This window comes from Amphiprion ocellaris, chromosome 20 (assembly GCF_022539595.1).
Source record: "Amphiprion ocellaris isolate individual 3 ecotype Okinawa chromosome 20, ASM2253959v1, whole genome shotgun sequence".
NCBI classification, from domain to species: domain Eukaryota; kingdom Metazoa; phylum Chordata; class Actinopteri; family Pomacentridae; genus Amphiprion; species Amphiprion ocellaris.
In genome coordinates, this window is record NC_072785.1 from 8,734,774 (window position 1) to 8,746,107 (window position 11,334).

At 38.7% G+C, this 11,334-nt stretch overlaps 1 protein-coding gene across 1 annotated transcript in view; it reads right to left on the reverse strand.

Annotated features, from left to right (window-relative positions):
• The window catches only part of stag1a (stromal antigen 1a), a 44,183-nt gene extending 33,053 nt beyond the window's left edge, over positions 1-11,130 (reverse strand). The window contains exon 1 of the mRNA XM_023262510.3: positions 10,966-11,130. The gene's annotated coding sequence lies outside the window, so the exon portion shown is untranslated. The remainder of the gene's footprint in view (positions 1-10,965) is intronic.
• Positions 11,131-11,334: the final 204 nt, after the last annotated feature.

The following is an 11,334-nucleotide window of genomic DNA, read 5'->3' on the forward strand; positions in this document are numbered from 1 at the left end:
TCACCTTGGCCCAGATTTCCAGCCTACCTCATATTCACTTCTAATAGAGAAGAAGAAATGAAGAGGACGGAGGGCAGGACACACACAAACACAGAGTCGCACACTGTTCGCGGAGGCCATTAGTCCTTACACCCATTATTACTTCCTAATCATCTAGTGGCAAGATTTCACGGGAGCGGAAGTAGCCTGCTAATCCGAGCAGACAGATGTCAAAGCACGAGAAGGGAAAAAAAATGCTGTTATGTAGCAATAATGTACAGGCAGCTGAGGATGGGGAATAATAACTGCCCAGATACAGACTGCAGCTCAGGGATCACAAGAAGAGGCTAGTGAGCTTTGAGTGAAGCAGATGGTTGGTTTAAAACACTGCTTCAAGGAGGTAAGAGTATGCAAATCTTGGCTAGGTGACACAAATGGCAAGACAAAGAGAAAGAGACAGTTTAGAATAGGTAACTTCAACTGGCTAGATTCATGGTGAGCAGTATTTTCAGTAATGTTTAGAGACCAACCTATTCAGCTGAGAAAAGCGCATTAGCTTTGTCTACCAGGGACTGTTAAAGTGTTTTCGACAATACACAACAAAGAGATCATTACTTTAGAGCAGAGCGGCCATGAACTCGATCAATCAATTAGTCAAATTACAGAAACATGTAATTAATTAAACTTACATCACTGCTAAAATATAAATAAAAAATTACTGGTAAAAGCTCTTTACAGAGGATTTCTCATTTCATGCCCAGCTAACTATGTATTTGTGGAAATAAAATGGAATTTTAATTAACTTTTTCCATTATCTTTGACAAAACATTTTTTTTTAAAAATAATGTTTTAGATGTAAAGTATTCATGGAAAAATGGAATAATTGTATAGTTGCACCTGGACCCAAAAAGGTTAATGAACTAACTGATTGGTTGATCAACATAAAATCACTCAGCAACTATTCTGATAAACAATGAGACATCTTGGAGGAAAACATGTCAAAGTTTCTTTAGTTGCAGCTTGTAAAATGTGACAATTTGTTGCTTATACTTTGGAATTTAGTAGGTCAAAATAAGATCTATATTGCTGTCATCTTGGAAATTATCATATATTATAGACCAAGTGATTAATCAATTGAGATAATATATGCAAAATAAAGTATATTAAAAATATTTATTAGTTGCAGCTCTATTTGCATCCCCACTTCAGAGTTGCAACACTACTATGGCTGGTTGATGTAAAAGTCAAGAAAAAACACCACTTAGTGAATCCTATTACAAGAAACCCAAACTCAACATGCAAAGCATAGAACATGTAGATAAATCATAGCTGGAGATTAAGGATGTGAAGCGCTGGGTGAGTCATGATACCATAGAAATTCTTGTGTTTATACATTTACACTTCATAGACTGACAGAAAACATTCACCGTGAGGAAAAGAGTCTGAGTCATTATACTGCATGGCATTTACAGGAGATACATCACCAAGTCATCAATGAAAATGCAAATAAGAAGTAGGAGTTGGCCATATACCACATACCAGCTTCACTCTAAGTTATTTTCAGTTCATTTGACTGAACAGAGAACTGAACAAAGGCATGACACAGCACATACCTTTGCCTTTTTAACACATGCTACACACAGCATCTCTACAGCAGAAAATAGTAAAAGGCTAAGCAGAAGAAAGAATGACTGATTTCCAGTTCATACACAATGTAGTAGATGAAGAATGTGTCTTTTCTATTATCAAAAAGTAAAAATCACATTTATGTGCACTGATATTGACACGAGCCAAATGGTGATTATGTATAAACACTGTTAAAGCCCATCAGTGATTGTACATAGTGATCAGACAAAGCCTGCCGGACCTTGACTACAGTTGACAACAATTTTAGGAATCAGTTTGCAGTGTGTTTCTCTGATACTGTGTAGGACTGTTTGTTCTGTATGTGGACAATGCTGTGAAGATAATGCACATTCAGACATTCAGTAGGGAATAAGAAAGAGATTTATGGGTAAATAATCTGTTTGAGTCGGCCAGTGTGGGCAGGGAAGCCGCTTAATCCAGCGCACACAGGCCGAAAGAGCAGATGGTTAACCTACCGATGTCTCCGTGCAGGGTAGAGAACAAAACCGGAACAAATCTCTTATCTGTAAATCTATCTCATCACATCTTCACTTGTATCAGACCTTAGTGAGATTCATATGAAATCAATACAATCAAACTACCTAACCACGAATCCAAGACATTTTTCACTTTTTTATGTGCTAAAATACTTTTCCAGATTTCAGCTTTTCTGCATCACGGGTTGTGAGACTTTGCAAGACCGCTAAAGATGTGCCAAACTATTTCCAGATCTGTGAGAAAGCTCCATCGAGTAGCTCACTTTGCTGCAATTCTCGTCTGTTTGTGACCACTTCATTTTCCACTCTACAGCCGGAGAATTGACTTGGCACAAGCCAGTGAATCAATATTAAGTAAGACTGTGTACAAATAGCACTGACCGCTGAGACAGACGCTGCCGCAGCTGATGCTAGGGAGGTGGTATCTGCTGTTGCTAGAAGCCGGTTGTTAACCTCGCCTGTATGAATGACACCTTAAGGATTTGCAGGTCTGGTGCCAAATTTAGATCTGGCTGCTGTGAACGTAAATAACAAATGAAATCCTTTCCAAGCCAAGACGTGAATTTATTTATCTCCCAGACATCAACCCTGAGAGTCTCCATAGGCAGGATATCAAACTCTGTTTGAAACAGCAGACAAACTAGATTGCTGCATAAAGAGATCAACAATATATCATCACCTCTTTTTTCATTAATAAAAAACATAGACTACACTCATAGAGGAGCCACAGATACATTTCACACCTCTCAATCAATGTTTATGCAAATCCAAGACTTTCTCTGGACTACTATACTGTTGGCCGATACTCTGAAAGAAAATTCTTTCCACCCGTGGATTAGGAAACTGACAAATGCAGACTATTCGGTGAGGCAGCTTTTGGTTTTTATGCTCTGAGTTATTGAAACAGCATGTCAAGGGCTCTGACAATGTTAATATTTTTAAACAAAATTAAAAGCCAACCCTTTAAACCTGACTTTAGAATGCTTTCCATCATTTATTCATTATATCCGGCTGCTTTTGTAGTGTTTCTGATTTTAATTCCCCCTTATCTGTCTTATTTGTTATAATCCTAGTTCCACTTTAATGTTTTCATCCATTATATACACACATTTTTATGTCTCATGTGCACTGGCCTTGAACTGTTTGTAAATGTTTACATGTGTACTGCCTCATTATCACTGGTTAGTCATCCGCAAAGCAATGCGATTACCACTAACCTGTTTAAAGGTTGCTACAGGCAATTTGCAACGATATATATATATATATATATATATATATATATATATATATATATATACACACTGAATATAAAAGGGCAAATGGGAACAGGATGTTAAACAAAGTGTATCCATGATTGCACAATGCCTGTAGTTCTTTCTATATAGTTGTGACAAATACTGTCAGCTAAACATCAGCCTATAAAAATGTGAAATGTGAATGTATCTTTTCTGCGACTCTATATGCCACCTTGAACTCTCTCCTGCACTCAGTGTGAGAGAAGTGCTACGGGCAGTCATTTCTTTAAGCCGACTGTCTGAGGCTCAGTCTTTAATAAGGTGTTCCAGTCTACAAAGCTTGGCTTTACAGTGCTGATGTAAAAATGAAGTGCTGTCAGTACCAACAGAACAAACAATCCAATCATAGGCCGGGGACACCATCTCCTAACTGTCCTAAATCCTGAAGGCAGATGATGTACACCACAACATCCATCAAAACATTCTGTAATTTTGGGCAATAAAGTGGAAAATTGGCGCCAAAATACACCATTCACTAAGAATTTAATATAGCTACTGTACTACTACTGCAAAACGTGACTTGTTTCGTAAATCATTTCCTTTAATCAATTATTTAATTGGAAAAGCACTCCCAGAAATAACCACATATCTTTGTTGCCAATGGATCCTGATTTTATTCCTTCCTGAGAATCTGAGCTGTAACGAGACAAACACCAGCGCTTTGTAAATGTAACTGGATGTTTTTCAAGTGATGGAAATAACAACAGAGTAATGTTTCACCTATTATGCTGCCAGCGAGAAGAAAGTTTGTGGCTGCATCATCATATATTGTGTTATTTTGGTCCTATGTTTCCATGGATTTACACCTTACTGTTAACAATCTGACTGATGCTGAATTCACACTTCGTACGTTATGAAATACAAAAAAAAACCAAAAAAAAAAACCAAGCCACTGTGTGGTTAAGCTTTATGACTGATAACAGTCGTCTGTGCATGAAAGGAAAATAGTGGAGAAAGAATAATTAAGTTGACAGAAGCAAAACTTCAAAGTAAAAACAATGTCAAATATAAAATGTTAAAAATTTAACCCGAAGCACGATGAACCATTATGGGATGCAAAATATACTGAAGAGTCAATAAGATGACAATGACTGGGATGATGCATTAATCTGACTGAAAGACAGTGCATCCAGCATGCTCAACCTGAAACAATAGGCGGCTATCCAGTTTTATCTAACACAATCCAAACTCTCCAAAATAAACTCCAGTGTCAGTCACCTGCAGTAGATGCAACATGTCTACAGCAAAAATAATACACATTTTCCAAGGTTACTGAGCAGATACTTCCAAACAACTTTCCAAGGCCTTATAAACTGTGTCTACACCTTTTGCAGAAATGGCCAATTTTGACGTATTACCAGCTCATCTAATGATTAGGAGGAAAACAAAGGACAGTAATGCCTTTGGACACTTATTACTACGTATAAGCCTGCTGTAGTAGTAGAAGTGAAAGTAACCATTTGCACTCAAATGCATTTCTATGGCTACAAAGACCTTGTAATGTTCTTAAAATAGTAGAAAATTAACTAGAACTTCAGGGAGTCATCTGGAAAATTCAAGTCTGTTTGAGGCCCTATAATTAATTACACAGTTAAATTAAAAACACTCTGGAAAAAACTGGGCAATTTTTATTTAGGCACACACTACCAATACATATCAAAACATCTCAAATCAGTTGCAGTGCAGTTGGTTTATTTTAACATTGAAAAAGTATAAAAGTGAAGAAAATTATCAAGCGTCAAAAGGTTAATGTAAAGAAATGTCCCTTTCAGAATTTAAATTAATTAGCCAGTAAACATGGCTTATCAACTTGTGTTTCATAATATATTTAGAAACTGTAGCTGTTAAATCAGTTTGAGTTAAAACTACAAAACGTGTCAATACTCATGAACCAGGGCCTCAAAATGTTAACTACTTGAGTAAATGCTGCTTCCCAAATCTCTTCAGCAGGATCAGTTTAAGTACCGTCCACACAGAAAGTGTAGCACATTAGCAAAGCAGCAGCAGCTGTTGTGGACATGCTTTGAGCTAAATACACAATAAACAGTAGCCCCGCACATAAAATGAAGGAAAACAAACTTGAAGCATAACAAAGAAAACCTCTGGTCGTGCTTACAGACACAGTGCGGCAGTAAAATACAAGTCACTATGCTGCCTGTTCTATCACACGCACGAGACAGATGACTAAGAAATGCAGCTGAAATGGCCTTGATGTAGAGACAGTGTAAGGTTAACTACAATAATTTCATGCCAGAGAAGTTGAATCCTCATTTAAAGGATTTATTAATTTAAAAAAACAAACAAACAAAAAAAAAACAGCGACAACAAAAAAACATCAGTAACTCCTACTTACTTTTACACTTGTAGGGAAGTTGTATAAGAAAACAGGGACCAACTTAAGATGTTGAAAGATGTAAATGCACAAAAAGTGTATGTTTCTGTCAGATTGCACACAAGTATTTTTTTCTTAGTAAAGGTAGTGGGATGAGAAAGACAAAGATGTGTCTCGACCTTGGAAAATGAGTCCTTGGGACTATGTTCCCTATTCTTGACTTTAAAAAAAAACCCAAAACTAGTGGTAGTCGATGATAGCTGGTCTGCATCAGCAAACACTGCAGGTAAAAGCAGCTTGCTCAGCCTAGCAACCACTGAGCCATGCAAGAATACCAGCGAGAGATTCCACACCTCCAAAACACACAACAGAACACACCTAGGATCATTAGTGCTCCACCTGACAGCTGAATAGCATTCCTTAAACAAATAGCCTCTGGATACAAAAATAGCCTGCCTTCTGGTAATGAAAATATAATCTGCTGTCATTGTGTTATGTGACCAATCGCTATGTCAACACTGCATTACTGTGTTAGTTGACAACATGCGATTTCCTTTCCGATCAAACTGGCAACTTCTAACATACTCAACTTAGCAATACATTGCATGATTAAAACATGCAATAAAAGGTTGATTATGGCCATAAAGCAAAACTAGTATTCATTATCCCTGCAAGAGGAAAATAGTCTTGTGTCTGGTACAGTACAGTGACGGTGTTGTCTAGTCTGAGCTGGGAAAAGTTCCAAAGTTGTACTTAAATTAAGACGTTCAATGTGCAGCATTTTCTCAAATAGAATTCTTTTAACATGCTGCCACCCCTTACTTTGCCAGGGCTGTGATTGATAAAAACTTGTGTCTCCCTTCTAGTATGGGCTCTGATATTTCTGCAGCTCCTTGAATTATGAATTTACATTGGAACAACCAAATGTATTCTATATTATTATTTAACACATCTATCATGCCTCCAGCGGCACATCTTTCAGTCAACTAAATTCTTCAATGATCACACAATTCTATGTATTGTATTTCCAGACTAATAAATTGTAATGTGATGTGACGGAATTTCCTGTGCACCTGTACTTTGGTTTCAAGGTCTGCTTAATGAGACTGCACATAACGTTGTGTGTGCTGGTAATGAATGTACATAATATGCTGAAGGAATACACCAGGTACAACCACACTCCATAGTGTTAGTATTTAAACAATAGAAATATTCTGCCAAAATTCAGTAAATGGAGGCAAAAAGGACTGTGCAACTTGATGTTTCAACTATCTTTTGTATATCATGCTTCTAGTATGTTTTATATTCTCTCTGCTTTCTTTTCTAAGTTGCTTCTCCAGAAGAAGTCTTACAAATTATTTAGACCTACTGCATCCTTCTGTCACCATGAGCCTACCAAGTCAACTTGGTTTTACAGCCACCTCATTCCCAACTTCAACTGAAAAAGCGACAGTCAACAGGTCTGACAACAACAATGCATATAATTACACAACAGGAAACCGCATGACAAGGAAAGCCTCAATCAAGTCAGAGGTGACTAAACTATTTTGCAAAATGTTCTGCAGTGCTACTCGCATATTGACACGAGCAGGCTGCAAGGCTTAAGTGCACTATTTTAGCCTCATATTTTCACTGAAAAAATAAGGTGCATATGCTTGTCTCACTTTTACATACAGTGTAAGTGTAATTCTATAGCATCTTCACAGACCTCTAGGGTTGTTGGTATGTTAAATGTGGTCAGAGCATTGCACCAAACGCACCTATGTATATGCGATTTATTATACTATCCCCATTAGACATAAAGGGTAAGGTAGAATTATCTCTCATCACTATAATCTTTGGTTTCATTGCTGAAAGAGGTGCTGTATGGTCAAAGCATTAGAAGACAGCGTTTTAAACAGGCTAATGAGGGCAGATGGCAGGAATATTTTGCTTTTCCTTCTTTGACTGTACTGAAAACCACCAAGAGCTGGACAACAGAAGGAACTGGAAATATCGCTCTTTCTATAGCCAACATCTAGAATCAACGTCACCGTGTAATGAGCTCCGACAAATGTCAAACCCATTACATAATCCCCTGAGCTGTATCATTATAAGCATATGGCTCTAACAAAAAGCACACTGCAGCTGAGTGGCGAGAGCCTCAAGCTAAGCAACTATCAAACGGCACCCTTCATGATACAGAATCTAGGCTTGCTCTTTACAGTTTGATTCAAAGTCTTAAACGAAACTCTAATACATTTAGATGAGATAATTACAGTAGCTTCCAATGCAACACAGAGACATTCATTAGCTTTCCTTAACAGAAGCTGCCTGAAATGAGTTCCCCTGAAAACAAATATCCATTACATAATCATTGCTATTATTAATACCTTCAAAATTACAAGACGCTGCATATGTGCATCTACTACTAAGTGCCATTATGTAATTCTATGTCCTTTAAATGCTTTCTATTAGAAGAGCCAGGGCAAAGAGCCAAGTGATTTAAGGGATAGACGAAGGAGAAGGGATTATTCACCATTTCTGTTAAACCTCTGTGAAAATCTAAAGGTTGAAACAATAACATGCTCTTCACATCAGCCACCTTTGAAAAAGTTGCGCAAGAAATGTCACTGAATGTCAGCTTCAAACTGTTTCATTCCCAAGCTCAAGGCAAGGACAGACTGGTGCATAATTGAATATTCATCATTGTATTCCACAAACAGAAGCAAAGACTGTGTGAATATTTAAAGATGGGTTTTATCCAGTACCGATTACACTATTTACCATTATTTTTGTTCATTGAGAACGCCTTCATTACATACCCAAACAGAGAGCACTTCTGTTTGGCATCAGACCAACTTTATCGATTCCTATTAGCTGAACAAGCAGTGGATGTTTTTTATTTTTTTTTTCAACCAGACACCTGTAGTACAATTGCAAATGTGTGTTTTAGTGAGTCACTACTACAGGAACCAACAATGGTTTATATGGATCCCTTTGCTGGGAAAATAAACAACAATTAGTCCAAATTTACTACTATGAGCTCTGTCATCAAAACATGAGACCCGCCGAGGCATCTCACATGGAAAAGAGACTAAAGCTAGATGTTATGAGTTAAATGAAAATGTACATGATCACACCAAAGGATCCCAACACTGCAACAAAAGAGGAGTATGCAAGACCATTCCAATTTACTTAGAGAGGTGCACTCATAAATTTCTAAAGCTGCATTCAAAACAGGAATGAATTTTTTGCAGTCATACATCTGAATAAATCCTAAAATACATTTTTGTTTGGGACAAATCTCTGTGGATGGGCCACCTAAATAAATTATTAGTTAATTGCAAAACAGGTTTACAGCTAGCAATGCTGTACAATAGGTTTAGGTGGCAATAAAACAGATGCCAGTTGACTGTAGCCTGAAATTTTAAAAAGAAAAAAAAAACCTTAATGAAATCAGGTCAATTGTTAACCTCAGTCAGGTTGTTTCTCTATGGATGTTTGTGTGGAATACAATAGAAAATTAAAAGGTAATTAATAAAAACAAATCTTAATGTAATGTCAGTTGGGGAAAATTAGACAATTTATAATGTGGCGTGCATATATTTGCCATTTTAGTATTTCTGGCTGCATTAGACCAAAAAGTGTTGCACATCAATGAGTGCTTTCAGCAATATTGAAATTTTAGATAATTACAACAATAAGGATATGAAGTACTCAATCTGTTGGGTATTCATAGCTAAATTAGAGAAACAGACATTAATGTCTGGCTATTTCATTATTTAAAACCACTTAATTAATGATCCAGAAGAATTTCTGTATCATGCTATATTGTGCTATGTTATAAATACATACATCATTAAGGAGGATTTGATACATATTGGCTACCTATAAGCTAAACTCCATTCAGAATATGGTTATGGGGTCAAGTTAGTTTCATCTGTGTAGATGTTTGCTAATTCAAAATAAATTTCCCGTAAAATCTGAAGGGCTAGATCTGATACATTTTCCAACAGTTGTTAATTTAAAACTGTGTCAATAGCACAGCAGGAATAAAAACTATTTCAAGAGAGCAAAACTCTGAATAATCAACACATGCAATTCTCAAAATGTTTAACTTGTTCTGCAGGATAAAATGAAATGTGACTTGTGCAGTGTGGCGTGGAAACCCTAAGTGATAATGGAAGACAAGTTGGCAGGCGTAAGGGCTGCAGACAGCAATCCAAGACAGCCTGCATGAGAAATCACATGGCTGACTGTAAACAAAGCAGTTATGCAACAATCTGAGATTCATGCAAACTGCCAGGAGGCACTCTGACCCGCTATTAACGATATCCCCCCCTTTAAACTGCACTGCTCAGGGTGAGCAGCACAGGGGTCAGCGTGGGAGGGGAGCCGGAGCCCGTCTAAACCTGTAGGGGTGGCTGGTGGAGCCCATCCCCCCTAATGTGACTCATGTTTCCCCGCTCAGTATTTGCCTGCTTCCCGCACAGAAGGGGGCGGGAAGGTGAAAGAAGCGCCATAATAATCCCGTTTAACATGCAAGAGTCCGTCCTGCAGTTTTACATCAAAACCATCCACGTGCTGTCATTGTTGAAAATAAAAGCAACATGTTTATTGGACACGTGAAAAGTCCCCACTACTCTGAAAAACTTGAAGACTGGATGTTGACACGGAGAGGGGAGGAAAGAGGGAGAGAGAAAAAAGTAGCAACACGTTTATATCTCACATTGTGTGCAAAAAAAAAATGGTTGAATATGTCAACAACAACGTGGCATCTGAGCTTTGGTGACAAACAGATAAGCGGAGCAAGCAGCAGCACGGCAGGAGGGCGATACTGTACAATCATAATACGGCTGTGCAAATGAGAGAAGGTGATGCTCTGAATCCTGCCTTGCAAAGAGCAAGAAAACACGTCACACCGCATGGCTCTTTATTTGTTGACAAGCTGAACTCCGGCGCCGGATGGAAATTTTAGGGGTAAAAAACAGGCCGACGCTGCGGCAACCACTTGCCCTCCTAGCAAGTTATGTTGCCGAAATTTTTTTGTGTGAGGGGGGCTAGCTCGCAAGCTAGCGGCTCTGCTAGGCTAATATTGTAACTGAGGAAGAGAGAGAAAGCACATTCACCTCCGTTAGCCGCTAGCGCCCATCCCCCAACCGACCAGTCTTCCCTGTCTGTGTCCACCATCTTTAATCTGTGCTCCGTCTCCCTTCCCGCCGCACAAAACACGACAAAAACACAAGGCACTCACCTTTCACGACCATCGCCAAATTGATTATCGCCTTCCAAGATAATAAATCGATTTTCGTTTTAATATCGTGCGTATTTTAATATTGAAAATTGGCCGTGCGAGCGGAACCGCGCCTTGAGAGAAGAGCAGCAATCCTAAACCGCCATCTGGTGGTATTTTCCTCTCTGTGATGCAGCGGGAGCGGCGCAGCCTCAGACCGAGACACAGCTGCCCCCTGGCGGACACACCGGGCCGCGGCGGGCACGCGCCTCCGGGGGCGAGCGCGGGGATGGGAGGGACCCGAGACCCCGCCAGCACAACACAGACGGGGACGCGCATGGGAGAAAAGAGAGAGAGAGAGAGAGAGAGAAGAGAGGGAGAGAAAGAGAG